The 19,838-nt window shown below is 39.4% G+C and overlaps 1 protein-coding gene and 1 non-coding gene across 4 annotated transcripts in view; one reads left to right on the top strand and one right to left on the bottom strand.

Annotated features, from left to right (window-relative positions):
• The window catches only part of Rabgap1l (RAB GTPase activating protein 1 like), a 569,277-nt gene that overhangs the window by 502,745 nt on the left and 46,694 nt on the right, over positions 1–19,838 (top strand). The gene's annotated exons all lie outside the window — the stretch shown is intronic.
• LOC127223785 (small nucleolar RNA SNORA1) lies at positions 12,410–12,542 on the bottom strand. The gene has a single exon (XR_007834664.1). It is a non-coding gene; the product is annotated as a small nucleolar RNA SNORA1 (small nucleolar RNA).

The following is a 19,838-nucleotide window of genomic DNA, read 5'->3' as shown; positions in this document are numbered from 1 at the left end:
AAGAATTTACTAAAGAGCTAAGTGGCAGCACCAATGTTCAACTCTCTTTAGCTGTTGCCATTCCCATTCTGAAACATTTTTTTCCTTCTGAGACAGGGGTTCTCTGTGTAATAGATCTGGATATTTTGGAACTAGCTCATGCAGACCAGACTGGCCTTGAACTCACAGAGATCTACCTGCCTCTGCCTCCTGAGTGCAGGGATTAAAGGCATACGCCACTACTACCCAGCTCTGAAACAATTTCTTGATCTTTCACATTTGTTTGTTTGTTTGTTTGTTTGTTTTCAAGACAGGGTTTCTTTGTGTAGCCCTGGCTGTCCTGGAACTCATTTTGTAGACCAGACTGGCCTTGAACTCAGAGATCCACCTGCCTCTGCCTCTTGAGTTCTGGGATTAAAGGTGGGAACCACCATTGCCTGGCTTTTTTTGAAATTTTTTAGGTATGTATATCTATGTGGTATATGTCCACTCGTGGAGGCCAGAGGAAGGCACTGAGCACTCTGTTTTATTCCCTTGAGAAAGAGTTTCTCATTGAACCTCAGATGGACTGGTGGCCCTCAAGCCCCCTCAGTCCTGTTGTCCTTGCACAACACCAGCTTCCACTATAGGGTTGCACCTGGCTTTTTACATAGGTGCTGGGGATTCAAACTCAGATCCTCATGCTTGTATGTAGTGTTCTTATTCGAGGAACTGTCTTCCAGCCTCTCTGATGTTGTTTGGAATGTAACTTGATTGTAGAACCTCAGAGCATTCAAGATCGTTTTGTATTCCAAGTAACCTTGATTCTTTAATAAGACAGCAGTAGTTAGAAACCAAGATATATACAATATATGTTTATTACTTCTGGGCTCCATATATTTCTGGGTCAGTTAAGCAGACAGTGCTAGATGTCAAAGACATACTCTCTCTCCCTCTCCCTCTCCCTCTCTCTCTCTCTCTCTCTCTCTCACACACACACACTCATACTCTCACACATTCACACACAGATTCATACACTCACATACGCACATTTGCACTTGTACTTTTCTAATCTTATGCTTGAAAACTGGCTTTGCATTGTTACTTCCCCTTACAACTCAGTACCATGGAGCTCATTCCAGTGTTCTCTCTGTTATATTTCTCTGACAGCACTAAGAAGTTTGGATCTGTAACTTATTTGCTAAGTCTTCCTAGATGTGCCAAATTGCCATTCCTGCTGCCACCCCTGAATTGTGCAGCTGTCTTCTCCACCCTGCTGTAAGTCTTCATGCCAAGTTGTGCACTCCCATGGACACTTTCCTCATTCTGCCTGGGCCCCTGCACACTCCTGCCAGACTGCCATTCTACATAAATGCTCTCTCCTCCTTGCTGTGCTCCAGCATAGCATACTGGACCGACCATCTGTCTGCATGCTCACCCTCTCATATCATGGACCCAGTTTCCTTCCTCCACTGAATATGTTGTTCAGACATCTACTTTTTTTTTTAGCCAAACCCATGAAAACAGAGTTTATTTAATTAATTTAGATATTTTATACTCTTTAGTCATCCAGATTTTAAAGCACACCCACGAAAGCAGAGTTTAATTAATTCAGGTGTTTTGAGATAGGCTTTCACTACACAGCTCAGACTGGCCTCACATTCACTGTGTAGTTCAGTCTGGCCTCTAACTCTCTAGCCTTCCAAATACTAGGATTGCAGCCACATGCCACCTCTCTTGGCTCCTTATTTCTTTTTCTTAAGTGGCATAAATACATAATAAAAATTGTGGTTTTGTTTGTTTGGTTTTTCAAGGTAAGGTTTCTCTATGTCGCTCTGGCTAACCAGGCTGGCCTGGAGCTCAGAGATCCTGCCTCTGCCTCCCAACTGCTAGGATTAAAGGCGTGCACCACCACTGCCTGGCAAGAAAAATCATTATGCTCTTAATAGAATACAATTTAATATCAAATGTTTACCTCATCTGGATTAGCTAAGTAACGTGTACTTCATTTAGATTCCTGAGTCAGGTCAAGGATGTCCTGTATCCTGTGGTTTTTCTGTCAGCAAAGCATCCAGGTGACAGAAAGATTTTCCATTCAGGTTCCTTGGAATGTCAGCTGGTTGATTTCTCCTTTAGAAAGATAGTTGATGGGGGGGAGGGATGGGTCAGTGGTAAAGTACTTGTAACAAAAGTTTGGGAACCTCCTGAGTTGATTCCCAGCATTTGAGTTTTAAAAAAAAAGGAAAAAATATCCAAGCCCAGCTTATTGTGTAGCTGTAACCCTAGTGTTGGGGAGGCAGAGCTAGGAAGATCCTATTGTCTTTCTGGCTATTCAGGCTAGCAGAATCAACAAACTCAAGGTTCAGGTACAGACAGTGTCTCAACACCTAAGATAGAAAATGCCTGAGAAACACAGGCAACATTCACTTCTGTTATCCCTGTGCATCTACACACACATGCATATAACACATGAACATGTGTACATACGCACACAAAGGTAATTTAGTATTTCTGGGTTTTTTTCTGTTGTTGTTATTTATATATTTATTTATTTATTTATTTATTTATTTATTTATTTATTTATAACCAAGTCCATTTAAATGAAAACAAACATTTATAGACAATATTGGGGAATTTGGGCGTTGTTCTTTCCAAACTACTTCCTGCTGGTAAGGGGCACTGTCAATGGGGGATTCTAAAAAGATACAGAAATCCTGGCTATAGTCTGCAAGGCTGCTTTGTCCAGCTGTTTTGAATGTAGGATCACCTGGTACTCTGTTTCAGGCGGTCTGGCTTGATCAAACCACATTAGTCTGGAAGGAATCCACAGCTTTTCATTTTCTGTGGAAACAAAAATAGAAATCCTTTTCCCCAGTAACTTGTCCTTCAACTTAAATTTTGGAGTCAAAGCATTTTTTTTATATTTAATTTATTATTTTACATGTCGGTCCCAGTTCCCTCTCCCTCCTTCCCTCCCTCCCCCCTCCCTCCCTTTTACCCTCTCTGCCCTCTCACATGCACCCTAACCACCCTCCCCTCCCATCCCCCCACCCCAATTCCACATGTAGGAAATGCCATCCAGTTGAGGTCATGTAGATCTGACAGGTCATGTGAAGTAGGGACTAGGGCTTCTCTCCTGTCTCTAGGTTAAGGCAGTTATCCTTCCATGGGGGATGTTTTGCAAGGTCCTTTTGTGCACCAGGGATACATCCTGGCTCCACTGTCTGAGGTCCCTCAGACTGCTCAGTCCTTCTGGCTGAGACCCATATTCAGGGTGGCCTGAGTCAGTCCCATGCTGGATTCCCAGCTGTCAGTCTGGGGGCCCATTAGCTCCTCCTTGTTCAGGTAAGCTGTCTCTATGTGTTTCTGCTGCCTGGTCTTGTCCTCTCCATCTGCATCTGGGTTCTAGTTAGACTCAGTGTTTAGGTATGGGTGTTTGCTTCTGTTTCCAACAGGCATTAGATGAGGGCTCCATGGAGAAGTTAGTTGTTGATCTCACTATCCGGGAAGGACATTTATGGTAGCCTTTCCATGGATGCTCAAATTGTCAGTTGGCAGCAGTCTTGTAGTTCTCTAGACCTTTCTTTTTGTTCAATTTTATCTTCAAACCAATATTGGCTCCCTCTTTTATGTTCTCTCTCTCTCTCTCTCTCTCCCTCCCTCCCTCCCTCCCTCCCCCCTCCCTCCCTCCCTCCCTCCCTCCCCCCTCCCTCCCTCCCTCCTGTCTTCTATTCTTAACAGGGCTCAATCTTCCTAGTCGCATGTGTTTTCCTTTCCTCCCCCTAGTTTTCTCCTACTTCTCTATCCATTCGCTGCCCCCCCCCCCACTTCCCCTGTGCTCTGGGGGATTTGTCCCTTCCCAGTTCTGTGAGGGACTTTATATGAATCTCTTAGAATACACCTTGTATCCTAGTTCTTCTGGTGGTGTGAATTATAGGCTGGTGATCCTTTGCTCTGGGTTTTCATAGAAGCCCCATATTACAGCTTTTCTCTACAAAGCTTTGTGAATATTTTTGGATTCTCGGTTTCTATGTTATATAAGTAAGTTGTTTTGAGATTATGGAGGCCTAGTCTGGCTTCCGGATTAGAAATAACATACAAACACAACTGTATATATTCCTATGAAGTCAGAGTAGGAAATGAATTGCTTAATATGGACTTCAGCTTAATGTTTCCTGGTCCTTATGTATTTTCATTTATAAATAATATTTTAAACCATGCCTCAGAAAATTACTAGCATTGAAAAAAGAAGTATAGAAATGTAGAATTCTGAAATATTTTTAATACATTTTAAATGCTTGAATTTCTCATTTGAGAAATCAGTGTTTTGTTAAATTCCTATAAGTTATGATACTAACATTTTATAATTGTATAAAAATCTTGAGTATTGGTATGGAATATGTCTTTATGAGCCCAGTTAACTGACTTTTCAGTCTTTTGTTTTAGGTTTAACTTTGTTTCTTAGTGGAAAATATACCTCAAAATTAAGCCAACCAATTGTTCTGGAAGTAAAATTGATGGAGTCAAAGCTTTTAATGGGAAGAGATTAAATTTAAGCATTCTTTAACTTGGCAAATTTTGTAGTGGTTTCTATTTATGTTAATGAATCTAAATTACTGTATTTTTTATAGAGACAACAAAGTGTTTCTAAAAGCTAACAATTATTATGTTATCCAGTAACAATTTGTTCTTGGAAAGAGAAATAAAATTTTTGCCGAGAGTTAGGAAGTAACAGATTTTATTAGTTACTTATATTCTGTGTTGATAGAGTCACCCTTAGGCTCAAGAAGTTACTTGCATCTTTTTCAAGTATGAACTTGTATTTTGTAGCTTAAATTGTATGTTATACTCTAAGTTATATACCCAAATCATCTTAGAACAGCCCTCACATATATCAAGGTTTGTAGTTGTGAGGGATGGAGAAGGAGAAATGCCATATTTCTTATATAAGATTAATTTTGAAACAGTGTCTGAGTTAAGGTTTCATTGTTGTGAAGAGACTCAATGACCATGACACTCTTATAAAGGAAGGCATTTAATTGGTTCTGGCTTACAGTTCAGAGGTTTATGGCCAGGAGCATTGTGGCATGCAGGCAGACATGGTGTTAGAGAAATGACTGAAGTTCTATGTTCAGATCTGCAGGTGTCAGCAAGAGAGAATGAGCTACTAGGCGTAGTGTGAGCTTCTGAAACCTCAAAGCACATCCACAGTGATGCACTTCCTCCGAAAAGGCCACACTATTCTAACAAGGTTACACCTCCAATAATGCCACTCCCTATGAGTCTATGGGGGCCATTTTCATTCAGACCACCACCAAAAAAGCAACACTCTTTTCAAATATACATATGGGTATATATGTATGTATATGTAATACACACACACACACACACACACACACACACACACACACACGGAATGAGTTGTAAACTCAGTCATAAATGTTCATATTACCAGTACCTAGTTATAAATGTTGGTCTTAAATACATGCTCCTTGAAATAAACGCAATTATATTTCATTGATGGCAGCAGTGAAAACCAGACTTCTGAGGGCTGCTCCCTAGATTATTTTTGTATTCTTGTCTTGAAAATTTCACCACAGAGATTGTGGTAAGTGTAGGAAGCCCATTTAAACCCCAACTGTGTACTAAATACTTCCTCCTTCAGTTAGTGCTCTTGACATCCATTCTGTTAATTCTTATTAGAAAGTCGGAAGACTTTCTGTATTCCAGAGCCTCCCCTGAGAAGAGGCTGAATTAGTTGAGTCAGTTTTTGACAGCAGCCTCTCCAAAATGAGTGAAAAAATACCATAAAGAGAAAATTGAACTGTGTAATTATGTTTTTTTTTCTTTTCAGCTTTCCCATGTATTTCAAGTGATGGCATTTATTTCTAGTTATCAATGAGATATATAACCTTGAGGTAAATCCTTGTTATCCAGATTTCCACCATTTTGCATATATATTCTAAAGCCCTTGGATATACAGAGGAAATTAATGATCATTAGTGATACCTGCCTTGTACTTTTCAATGACAATAATTAAGGAAATACTGGTACACCTCACTGTCCAAGGAGTTTGGGTAGCAATACCACATGTTTATAGAATGTGAACTTTTGCCAAGTTCAGTGGGCTCAGTGTTCTAACTTTGGGCATAGCTGACAATTTCCACATAGTTTCAGTCAGACCTGTGTCTTCCTTCTCTCCCCTCTTCTCCATCTGTACTCAGTGTAATGAGTTCTTCTATACTTTCCACACATCCTGTGCTTGGCTTGGAGGAAGCATGTGACATCAGAATGACTTGATGAGTATCTCATATTTCACTGTTTGCTTTTCAGGCATTCCCTTGGAAGTGATATGTGATAGGTGAACTATGAAAGACACCAACAAACTAAGCCTCACAAAATCTTATTAGCTTCTTGTATTTATCCTCTTGTCAGTATCCTCTGGTAAATTATCAAGTCAGGAATTTATTAGGGAAAACATGAATTAGGAATTGTAACAGTAACTACAAACTGTCATTGGCAGCTCTCAGCTGAAATTCATACAGCTGCATTCTTATTGAGAGCTTTTACCCCCGGCTACTGTGTATGTCCTTCTACTTTGGTTACCATGGAAACGTGGGGAGGCTGGATGGGTTAAAGGGAATTGAGAGCAGAAATAAACATTTCTCCATATTTTCTTTTCCCTGTCATCTTCCATTCTCCATAGGAGATGTAAACACCACTGTACTCCAGACTTTGAAGAACTGTTGTTCGTGTGTATACTACAGTGTACACATCTCAGAGAAGCACTCAGAACCCATTGATCTTAGGTCTCTCTTTCACTTGGGTATAGAGGAAAACATGATTTCAAATATGTTTTTATCTTGTCTATACGCAAAAGTTATTCCAGTCAATTTTTAGAGTTACTTTCATAGTACCTTTTTTCAAAAATGTGATTTTGGGGGCTGGTCTCAATATATTATGTATTTATTCTTCACACTCTGAGTTTATCATGCATAGTGCTTTCAATTCTTTCTTAGTTTTGCTTCCTCCATGATTAAAGAGATGAATTCTGATAGAATATTTCAATAGCACAGCATACAGAATCTCAGTAGTCTTCTTCTTATGTATTATTTTAGAAATTACTCCACAGAGTAGATATAATTATTGGCTCTGTCAAACATAGCAGGGAAAACTGCCATTTTAATTGGTTATCACAATTTTCTCATCTGGGTAACAAAAATATTCTCTGTTAAGCAGGTTTCTGTGTCTCTATTTACCAGCTCTGTGTCATCATATGTCTCCTAATACCCAGACTCAGAGAAATTATGGACACAGACTTCAGCTAGCTATTCTAGTGGTCTAATTAAATGATTTCTTTTGAACCACTAGACATTTAGAATACCCTTACCTGAATAAATCTTCCTTAGACCTTAAAGGATCCTAGTAGGTATAGGAAAATTTCAAACCCCAGGAAAAGCTTATCATAGCTGAAAGTGCTTACTTTTATAATTTATTTATTTTTATTTTATGTACATATCTATCTGTGTGAGGGTGTCAGATCTTGTAGTTACGGTCAGTTTTTAGCTTCCATTTGGGTGCTGGGTCTTTTGGAAGAACAGTCAATGCTCTTAACCATTGAGCTATCTCTCCAGCCCCCAGCAATGCTTATTACATGAGTGGTTTAGACTCACATAGAGTAATAAAGGAGGAATAGTTTGGCCTAAACCTCTCTTACTGTTTCCTTCCCTTCCATTTTCTCTTGTCGCCTTCTTCACAGGGGCCTTTGTTCCTGACTTAGTTTTATAACTTTCTATATATTCTTTCATTTTCTGCCTTTCTTTTTCTTTATTGTTTTAGTTTAAGATACAGGTTGATGGGAGGCACAGCTTAGAGAAAGAAGGCTGATTTTCTGTAAGGGAAGGAAATGATGCCTTTTCACCCAGGAGTGGATGTTTTTGCTTTCTATGGAGCCAGCTTGTATATGAACTCCCCAAATTCTGAGCACGGTGTAGGCCTAATATTGAGCTCTGTCTGTCAGTGAATAGATCCCTTCCTTATGAAAGAAGTCCCATGTACTTGGTATCATCCATCAATAGAATCTATGCTTATACTTATTACAAATCCTTCTTCTCTAGGCCCTTACTCTGGGCACTGTTTATCAGTCAATAGAACTCATTCTTATTGCAAAGGTCACAGGTGCTTTGCTAAAAAGGTGTTCTTTGCAAGGAAGTTTTGCTGTAGCCACCCATAAAGCTTTGTTGTGATAATTGTCATGTGGAGATTTCCCCAACCCCAAATTTACTGTATTTAAATGTGTAAGAAAATAAACAGAGAGGTCAAACTGGAAGTTTTGACCCAGTGCCTGCTGAAGTGGTGCTGTCCCGGGTTTCATTCTCCACCTCACATGGATTGTTTCCCTGCTGGCTGTGATGCTTGCAGAGACCCCAGCACACACCCTTTCCAGATTAACATTGTTTTTAAAGCTTATTTTATGCATGTGTATGTGTATGTGTGGGGCACATACACATGTGATTGTGTGAGTATATGCACATGTATACACAGAGGCCAGAGAGGGAGTTGGACCCTTGGAGCTAGGTGTTTTCAGGATGTCAGACTTATTACATGGGTACTAGAACGAACCAGAGCTCACCTCATGTTTGACAAACTCTACCTCCAGCCTCAAATTAGCAGTCTCAAAAAACATGGTTTGACTCTTTTATTTCTTCAGTTTGTGTTAACTTGTTTTCCCCAGTGCTGGGAATCAAGACGCTAAGGTCTCTTGCATGCTAGGTAAGTGCTCCACCTCAGAACTACATCCTCAGCCCTACTTCTCCATTTGAAAACCTCAGTAACTTCCTAACAATAATGTATTTATTTATTCTCAGTCACTTTTCTTACTGCTGGGACCAAGTACCTAACAAGAAACAACTTAATGCCAGAAGGATTTATTTAGGCTCACAGTTAGAAGGAATACAGTCCAGCAAGGTAGGGAAGGCATAGCAGCATGTGTATAAGGACCCTGGTCACATTATATTCACAGTCCAGAAGTAGAAAGATATAATCACTTATGTACACCTGCCTTCCTCCTTTCCCTCTCTGTTATTCAGTCTGGGATCTCAGTCCAGTTAAGTATGCAGCCCACATTCAGCATGAGTCTTCTCTCTTCACTTAACCATGTCTGGGAATACTCCCCCAGACATGCCCAGGAGGTATGCTTCATAGGAGATTCCGACTCCAGTAAAATTGATAATGATGATCAACTGTCACATATTTTTGTTTTTTGAGATAAGGTCTCATGTAGCCCACACTGACCTTAAACTTGCTGTGTAGCCAAGGAGAAGCTTGAACACCTGACCCTTGTGCTTCTGCTTCCTAAGTACTGGGATTACAGTCATTTACCAGGCCTGGTTCATGATTACTTAAAGAATTTTTAAAAGATTTATTTATTTTATATGTGACTGTCTTGCCTGTATGTATGTGTGTTTACCATGTCCATGCTTGGTGCCTTCAGAGGTCAAAAGAGGGCAGTCAATGTTCTGGAACTGGAATTTAAAATGGTTGTGAGTCATCAAATAGGTACTGTTAACAAAATGTATGTCCTCTGCAAGAGCAGCCAGTGTTCTTAGCCACTGTGCCATTTCTCCAGCCCTGTGACATTTAAGAGAGTTCTAGGGATGGGGGTGATTGGTAGAATGCTTGCTTAGCATGTGAAAAGACCTGGATTTGATCCCCAACACCACGAAATAGATGAGATTTACTCTGCCTGTTAACTCCTGTAAGCTACCAAAACAATACAAAGATAGTTAATAATTTTAGGTTCCTTCATGATATAAATTGCTTCTCATATCCAGAATGGATACAAACATCTTTTAAGACCATGTGCCCATTTTTTATTTCAGAAAATGTGGTCTCTGAACCACTAACTACCAGATATCAGAAAGAATCTGGAATTGGACTGACTGAAAAAAAAAAGTAGCTTATAGAGTTTTCTGACCCTGCCTGAATTTTATGTTAAAGCCCTAGCTAGCCAGGTGGTCTACAATGTCTGGGTCTATTGGTTCCTACTATCTCACAGAAAATTCCTTCTACCTGGCAATGAGAATGTGTGTAACAGACCTATGGCATATCTGTCTGTAGTACTTGGTAACTACAGATGCCTATACTATCCTACCAAAATCCCAAGGCTTACATGGTAGTAACAAAACCTTCCTGTATGACAGTCCTCACTTTCTGTCTCCTTCCACTCTGTTTCAAATTTTTCATGAATTTGTAAAGGTGTGCTATCCTGTAACCTATGATAGCATTTCTTTTATAATATCTAAGTTTCTTAATGAAAGAATTATTTCAAACCGTCTTTGTTCATAGCTGTTGGCATAGTGCCTTGTAGCCAATAGACATCTATTGACTTGATGAACATATACATGTTCTCCCCAAATCTGTAAGGGACAGGTGCAACACTGGAGCCAATGTGAGCTCCCAGAGTTCCATTAATTCAGTGCTCACAGTTCTTTTTGTTTGTTTGTTTGGTTGGTTTTTCAAGACAGGGGTTTCTCTGTGTAGCTTTGTAGACCAGACTGGCCTTGAACTCACAGAAATCTGCCTGCCTCTGCCTCCCAAGTGCTGGGATTAAAGACGGGGGGCACCACCACTGCCCAGAAGTGCTCACAGTTCTTATAGGCAAAAGATACCTATAACTACATGATCTCCAGTTGATCATCAGAAAAGACATACCTGGAATTGCCATCAATATTAACAAACCTCAGTCTATTCATAAGGCTTTTATAAATTCTGAGTCAGCCTCTAGATTAGTGGTTCTCAGTCTGTAGGTTGCAACCCCACTAGGGGATGCATATCAGACATCTTGTATATCATATATTTATATTATGATTTACAACAGTAGTCTGTATGTTTATTGCGTTTGGGAGTTTATGTGCACCACATGTGTATAAGTGTCCAGGGAGGCCAGAAGAAAGTGTCAGGACCCCAGGAACTAGAGTTACTGATGACTGTGAGGTAATGTGTGGATGCCGAGAAGCAAATATGGGTCCTCTGCAAGAGTAGTAAGCCCTCTTAACCTCTGAGCCATCTCTTTAGCCCCAACATAATGATTTTAAATAAACAAAACAAAATAAAACAAAATCCAACATACAATGATATTGAAAAGGTAGGTAGCAAACCAGAACTTTGGATCCGGGATGCCTAGATTTAAGTGAACCCCCAGCCTACTAGCTCAATAACCTTGAGGAAATTATTTAGTCACTTTGTGCCTGTTTCTTCATGTGTAAAATCAGGATAATAATAGTGTCTACTTCATTAATGGCAAGCTCAAATGAATTAAATCATACCAGACATATAGCAGTCAGTGCCTGGCATTTAGGAATACTGGCTATGCTTGTTGGTTCTGTAGGGGTGTGGTGAAATCACTGCTGTCAAGGCAGACAAATGCCATTTTCAGTCTGTTTGTAGTTCTCCTGCAGATTTGCTTTCCAATTTCCCACCCCAAGTGAGTAATCTTTATGTCTTGACTCTTCCATAAGTGGTGCTTACACTTTCCTTGTAGAACCAAGCACACTGGACCATAAATTAAAGAAAGCTTTAATTTAGCTGTAATGTCTTTTTTAAAAAGCAGAGACCTCCTTTGTCTTACTCAGCACAGGCAGCCTGGTTGTATAAGCCTGGCTTGCACAATAGCTCTTAGTAATTGTTGTGGGGAATGTGAGGTAGACCGTAACAGGCACTCTGTGGTGTGGGCTCCTGGAACTCCTTCCCTCACCAGACTGGTGCTCTCTGTGGCCTTGGCTAGAAATTCCTCTATTCTCTTTGATCCAAACTGACTTGCAGTCCCTCAAACAGGTACCCTTCCATGGATATGTGCCCTGTGCAGCTGCATGGGCCTCCACACTTGGTTTCCTGCTCTATCTTGTATCCTTGGTTTTTGAACAAAGGGCTTACCTAGATCTTCATCCCACATTGTGTTGTTAACTATGTAGCCTCTCCCATCTGTGTTCATTGTCCCTATACCTGCTTGTCATTAGCTGGCTTACTCTGAGTTTGCTTTCATTGTCATTTCTCAGAGGATCAAAAGTAGACCTATGCAGTACCCCTCCACTCTTACTTCTCCCCCAGAGCACTGTACTAACTTTGTAAACAAATAAAGTATATATTAATTGTGTGATTATTGGAAAGACAAGGCCTACAGTGCATTTGGCAGGCAGTAAATGCTGGTGTAATGAGTGAGTGGACAGATTGGAGGGTGTGTGCTTTGTCTTCATTGTTGTTTCTTTGTTTTTAAAAGAGTGTCTAATTGACCTGGTATTGTTGTGGAGTCCTTGCTGGTCTAGAACTCTGTGATCATCCTCACTACTTCTGGGATTACTGGTGTGTACCCCCTTAACTAGCATGGATAATTTTGTCGTTGGTTTTTGGGTTGCTTGGTTGGTTGGGTTTTTGTTTGTTTTGTTTTCTTTGCAAATGTTACAGGTCTCATTGTCACCACTGTAAAATATCTACTATAATGGAAATATGTCCAGTGTCTCAACTTAGCTACATTAAGCAATTCTGGACACTGATTGACAACACCCATTCTTATGTAGAATGAGGCTGATAATTTTTTAATAGAGATATTAGGATAATTTTTTCCCGTGTTAAAAAAGCATGTGTGTATGTGTGTGTGTGTGTATGAGTATGTTTATAGTTTTGTTTTTGAAAGGCAGAGATTAGAGAATGATCTATATAGCAAGTTTCAGACCAGCCAAGGTTGCATAAACTCTTTTTAAAAAACCAAATAAAGCAAAACAAAAAAAAAAAAAAACAGCTTCAGCAGAAGCAGCAACAATACCAAAAAAAAAAAAAAAAAAAAAAAAAAAAACCTATCTCAAACCTTAAAAAGCTGTTGTCTAAAAACAGCAGCATTATTGTCTTGGTACACTTTAATAATACTTCTGGTTGGTGATGATTTTGCCAGCCCTACTTCCTTCAAAGTTAGATGGAGCCAATAAAGGTTACTCATTTTTCTTTCCAACTGTTTATCTTTGTCAGCCTGGTATAGTAGAATTGTATATATTGTCTTATATGTTATCCTCAGTTAAGTTTCTTATAGCATAAACATCTCCAGCCTTCAGCCTACTTGTAGATATTTTGAACAATTGCCAATAATGACTGAAGTGAATGCTACTTTAGGTTTCTTGCATCTTTTATTTATTTACATAGTTAGTACAACACTGTTACAGTGCTTGTAGTGTTGGATTCGAATAGAAAACAGTGTCCCCTTTGATTCCCTGCGCATTCTTTCTCTCTTCTCACTCTCTAGTTTCAAATACACTTGACTAGCTCACATGTGATGCCCACCTGTACTGCATTCCTCTAGCCCAGTTCTGGAACTGTAATTGATTAATCTAATTCCTAGAATCAAACCAGTACCATTCAACATATATTCAAATTTAATGCAATATAAACTATTTGTAATACTAATTTCTAAAATTTGATAGTTATTCTGTTACTTTCCAAACACTATACTAAAATTTGAAAGTGATATATTTCTAACCCAGAAATCCTTTAAAGATGGAATTTTACCTGTGAGGTTGTTGTAGATTTTGAGTACTTCTCCTAAAAATGAAATCAAACCATTTGGTATGGTGTACCAACTTAACATATTACTGCTTCTTAACTTCTGCAAAGTGAAAAATAATTAGAATTTTAATAATTTAGCACCAGATGAGGGTAGCAATATAGTCACAGAATTTTTATTGCTTAATTTAAAAGCAGGCTAAATGGCTTCTTTCTCTCTTGTAAGTGCAAAAAATCCAAAAAAGAGATTTAAAAAACAATAAAAATTCCACAGCAACTATTGCCTCCTGGGAGTGAAGAAAAAAAATCCCAGCACTATTTGTATAAATCAGTATAGGGTACAGGATGCAGTGAAAACAGAAAGAAATGAGTGTAGGAAATAATACACAAAGATGAGCATTCTCAAGGAACATGCCAGCTTCAAAAGCTGTTCCATCTCAGTGCTGATGGATCCCAGTATCTTAAGGTGATTTATTTTAAGCTATAAAACTCTTGAGTCGTTTATGCTGTCAATGCTTTTTTTTTTTTTTAAAGAAGGCTGTGAAAAGAAGAAAATAAATTGTTTCAGCTTGCCTCTTATTAAGACTTTATAGAATTTTAAACAAGTTTGTCCCAGAATTAAATTCCTTGCTTATGCCATATATTGACAATGATATGAGGTTCATTATCTTCTGGTCAGGAATTAAAATGACTGCATATCCATCCTTGAGTTGAGTAGCTCAGTTAGTTGCACACACACACACACACACACACACACACACACACACTGGTCAGGAGTTAAAATGACTGCATATCCATCCTTGAGTTGAGTAGCTCAGTTAGTTGGTAGCTTAGTTAGTTGTACACACACACACACACACACACACACACACACACTGGTCAAGAGTTAAAATGACTGCATATCCATCCTTGAGTTGAGTAGCTCAGTTAGTTGTATACACACACACACACACACACACACACACACAATGTTTTTAAAAATAACAAATTATCCAGTATGGCTAAAACAAAAATTGTTTGTCACTAAGCTTTTTGACTGAATATCCTTGTCAGTTAAAAAAAATAATTTTACTTTATATTTTCAGTGTATATATTTATTTTGTAATAAATCATGCTCCTCTACTATAAAAATATATAGATATGTTTAAACATGGGGTAGAAAATGCACAGGACAAATTATCATGATCACCTTCTGTTCTTTTGAAAAATATAACATGGAGAAATTACAGATCAGAATTCAGTGGACCAGCATGCCCTTGCCAAGTATTTTTCCCAAGTATAGTGGGAAGCAATTGAAATTTTTTAGGAAGCATTATGACTTGCTTCTGAAACAAATTACAGTGAAAGTGTTTCTAGCAGAGTACTAGGACACCGAAACTAGTTTGGAAATTATACTGCAGTCCTGATAGGAGGAATAAGGACTTGAATCAGGCAGGGGCTGAAGCTCAAACGGGAGGTGGAGGTGGGGAAGCAAGCATAAGCTATAACATATTTGAGTACTAGTGAGGGAGGAAGTCAAGTGTCACTCTGGGTGACTGACATGAGCTTCCAGATGGAAGAGGAGCAATGGAAGAAAAGCATGCTGAGGGTAGGGGTGGGGAATGAGCACAGGTCTCAAATTTCTCAGATGGGAACCATGCAAATAATGGTACAGACTTTCAGCTTTTGGATTTGTGGTTGAATGCAGTCAAAGTTCTAAACCAGTGTCTTAGCTGGGGCTCCTAATGCTGTGATGAAACACTATGACCAAAGCAACTTGAAGAAGAAAGGATTAGTTTGGCTCACACTTCTATATAACTGTTCATCATTGAAGGAAATTGGGAACAGGAAAGGACAGGATCCTGGAGGCAGGAGCTGATGCAGATACCATGGAGGGGAGTTGCTTACTGGCGTTCTCATCTTAGCTTGTTCAGCCAACACTACCAGCCCAGGGATGGTACCACTCACAGTGGACAGCTTCTATTTAAACAGGGCAAAGAAAGTTGAAATCGGTATTTCAGAAGCTTCCATAGACACCTAGATGAGTAGGCTACATCCTGGAAAAAACAGTGAACATCCCAAAATGGTTCACATACAATTAATCATTTGAGTGGGAGCTTGTTATAGGTATGTATCATTAGTATGAGTAATTAGGAAAACAGACATGTCAGAAGAAATGGAAGCAAGTTCAGTGCTATAGGTTGTTACTATGAATGGAAAAGGAGGACACTTAGCAAGTTGATTACTGTTGCGTTGTGAGTTAGAGTTATAGAAGAAATGAGTATATTCCTTTTCTCCACCCTCTTACATAATTGTGACCCTTAAGTATTAGTAGTTGTCTAACAGTCTTTTATAGGCTCTGATGTTTTGTTAATTTTTTTCTTAATTTTATGAATAAAATATCTCTGACTAATGTCTCCTTTCTCTTATTGTTAAAAGTGCAGAGTCACTATCTATTATGCAGAGTTGCTATCTATTATGAAGGGGGCCAAGGTGAAACCCTTGAGACAAGATCTCTTCTTGGACATCTCTTGGCTCCTGTCAATTTCCTCTTCAGTCCTTTCATTTACAGACTGTTGGAAATATGATTACCCATGATGCATTTAATATCTAGATGGATAAATTCTTGCGGAAGTGACTGGAACCCTATATTAGAAACCTTTCAGATCACGCTTAAAATTTCCAAAGATTGTGACTATATTTTATGGCTATTCTCTTTATCCAATGATTAATATATAAAATGGAATGGTCTATATTCTTCCTAAGAAATGATCTGGTATGTACAAAGCAGCAGGTAATGGTTAGTAGCTTTGCTCTGTTATATCAATTTTTTAGCACTTGGGTTTATGACTACCAAGAACATTTGCTTTGAAGAATATTAACCTAGGTCTGTGGTGGTTTGAATAAAAATGGTTTCCAAAGGCTCGTACATTTGAATGCTTACAAGGGAGTGCAACTCTTTAAAAGGATTAGAAGGATTAGAAAGTGTAGCTTTAAAGGAGGCTTATTACTGGAAGTGGGCTTTGAGGTTTCAAAGCCCATGCCGGGCCCAGTGAGTTACCCTCTGTCTCTGTCTGTGGGTCAGGATGTAGCTGTCAGCTGATGGTCTGATGCCATGTGTGCCACCATGCTCCTACCATGTTATCTGCCATGATGATAACAGACTCATCCTCCAAAATTGTAAGAAAGCCCCTAGTTAAATGTTTTCTTTCATGTGTTGCCTTGGACATGGTATCTCTTTAGAGTAATAGAAGAGCAGCTAAGACAGGGCCATATTGGATATTTAATTTAATTTAATTTACTAAGCAGGGATTTATGTCACCATCTTTTACACACATGTTGCTTTTGAGCACAGGAGAAATGGCATCTTCTCATTGAAGAAGGAAGAGTCCCAAAGCAAGCACAACTCCTCCTCACTGGGTGCTACTCCCTCGCTGCCTTTCACACCACACATTTCCTCTTGATCATCTGTTGACTGTGGTTATTAGACATGTGTGTGGCCTTCTGTTTAGTCCTTCAGCCTTCTAAGTAGCCCTGACTTATGTTAGAGGAAAGTTAAAGAGGGGAGGCTGCTGAGGACTACTGTCTGCCCACTTGTGACTGGTCAACAACTGCATAACCTTATCCTGCTTCTGTTCTTTGTTCTCATTTGTAAATTCTGAATAACTTGCCTTGGAGTCCTTAAGAGGATTAGTGCTGGCATTTCTAAGTTATCACTCTAAAGCCGTTAGGAATTTTTTTGACCTGAAATAATTCCATACATTTTTAATGCCAGTTACTGCTGACCACAAACAACAGCGCAGGAGGCTAGCATGGTCATTCAGCATTTAAAGGCACTTGCCACCGAGTCTAATGACTTTTGATCCCCAAGGACCCTCATGATGGAAGGAAGGAAAGAGCCAATTCCTGAAAGTTTTCCTCTGACCTCATATATTCTCTCCCTCCTCAATCTCTCTCTCTCTCTCTCTCTCTCTCTCTCTCTCTCTCTCTCTCTCTCTCTCTCTCCCTTCCTCCCTCCCTCCCTCCTTCCCTTCCTACCCCCTCTCAAAATAAATAAACATGCAGAAGGAAAAAGCATAATGTGGAATTCTAGCACCCTAGAGTATCAGGGGTCAAGACCATCCTTGGTAACATAGTGAGTTTGAATACAGCCTGGGTTACATGGTGAGCTCTATTTCTCATACATACCCCTGCACCAACAGATGGAAGCAGACACCAGAATATACCAATGCCGTACTGAGAACTTTGCAGGCATTCTGTATTTATTGGCAGGCTAGCTGAATAATTTTCAGTGCAGATCCCATGTTGATCATAGACCCATCAAACCTGCCAGCCCATTGATTGTTACAATGAGAAGAGGATATTGCTAATTTCCGTAGTGAGATTAATGGAACCAAGGATGACAGGGGTTTGAGTGAAATATGCATAAACAAAACTCACCCTGCTCAGTTAGGCATGCAGATGTAGCACACAGGTAGAGTACTTGCCTAGTGTGGGCAAGGCCCACTTAAATTCCAAGCATCAGTTTAAAAAAATGATATATTATTTCATAAAGCCCATATAAACAAAAGACCATGCCATTTATTACAGTATGTACCAGGCTGAACTCTTAATGTGGTTTCTTTTTCTCTGCTAATAAGTTGTCTTTAAGTTAATATGGCAGATGCATTTTTGTTACTTAGGAATTCTGTTGTTGTGGCTTGAGAGATGGCTCTTGAGAGACTATTAGTTGACCCAGGTTGGATTGCCAGCACCAACATAGAGTTCCAGAAGATCCTGTGCCCCTTCAGGACTCTGAGAGGACCAGGCATATATGTGATGCACAAAAGTAATTGCAGGCAAAACACCTGTACACATAATAATAATAAATAAGAATTCTGCTGTCTTTCTCGTAACTAGTCCAAATTTAAGACCTGTGGTGTTGGGAAGCGCTTGAACTCCTAAATAGGTAAAGATTGACTGCATTTGTTTATAAGGAAACATAGCTAAATCACACTTATAAGAGAAATACATATTTAAACTTTTTTAAATTGTGAGACATTAGTGTGTGTACCACCACTCTGATGTGGAAGTCAGGGGACTACATTATAGAGTCAGTTCTTGATGTGGCCTCTGGGAGTTGAACCTATGTTACCAGGCTTACACAAGCACTTTTACCACTGGGCCATCTTGCTGGCCTGAGAAATAGATTTAATTCAAAATAATGTAAGTAAATTTTGGGCTAGCTAATGACTCAGAAATTTGGGCTGGTCAATGACTTGGTAGGCAAAGGTGTTTGCCACCAACCCTGACATCTTGAGTTTGATCCCTGGGACCCACACATGGTAGGAGTAGAGAACCCTTTCCCACATTTAATCCTCTGACAACATGTATACTATGGCACACATGTGCAGGCACGCATGTGCACACACACACACACACATAATAACTGTAATTTATAAGAGACATGTTGCATGTGAAATTCAAGTATTACTAAGTATTCAAAATAGATTATAAAGCAAAAAGACAAGGTAAGGTAATAACTGATATATTTGATTAGTAAAGTCAAGACTGTTACAGCAAGTTCATTTGAAATTAATAGAAAACAATTTATGACAGTCAAACTATTTGAAAAATATATTCTTTTTAAAGCCCAGTATAAATGCCCACACACACACGTGTGTACATATGGAGAGCACACGCTGACCTCAGATGTCTCATCTGTTGCTCTCTGATTTATGTTTTTTGAGATTGTGTCTCTCACTGAACTGAAGCTCACTGATTGGCTGCACTGGCTGTCTTGGCAGGTCCCCTGGATCCTCTTATCTCCACCTCCAGTTCCAGGATGCTGAACACCACACCTGGCTTTTACTTCTCTGTTCTTTTTTTTTAAGTGTTGGTTATACCAACACTTAAGTCCCACACTTATGCAACAAGCACGTTACCAGTGAATCGTTTGCCCAGCCCCAAGAATACATTCTTTAACTGAGAGTGAAAGAGAGAATGTGGGCAATGGAGAAAGTTGAGTATGCATATTAAACATTCCTAACTTGAAGCATTTTGAGTACTACCTGAAGTAGAAAATCCCATACCTGATTTCATACAGCAGGTCTCAGTCACAACACAAGTATAGGGTTTATGCATAGGGAGTTCAGGGAGTTCAGTGTGTAAGAGCACTCACTGTGGAAACATGAGGACCTGAGTTCCTGAGTAGTTAGGCTCTTTTTTTTTTTTTTTTTATTTTGATTTTGATTTGGGTTTTCCAGGGCAGGGTTTCTCTGTGTAACAGCCCTGCTGTGGCCATCCTGGAACTCACTTTGTAGACTGGACTGGCCTTGAACTCACAAAGATCTGCCTGCCTGAATTAGGATCTT

The sequence above is a fragment of the Phodopus roborovskii genome, unplaced genomic scaffold (assembly GCF_943737965.1).
Source record: "Phodopus roborovskii unplaced genomic scaffold, PHOROB, whole genome shotgun sequence".
NCBI classification, from domain to species: Eukaryota; Metazoa; Chordata; class Mammalia; order Rodentia; family Cricetidae; genus Phodopus; species Phodopus roborovskii.
Note: the sequence above shows the minus strand (reverse complement) of the source record. Positions and strands in the feature narration are given on the sequence as shown.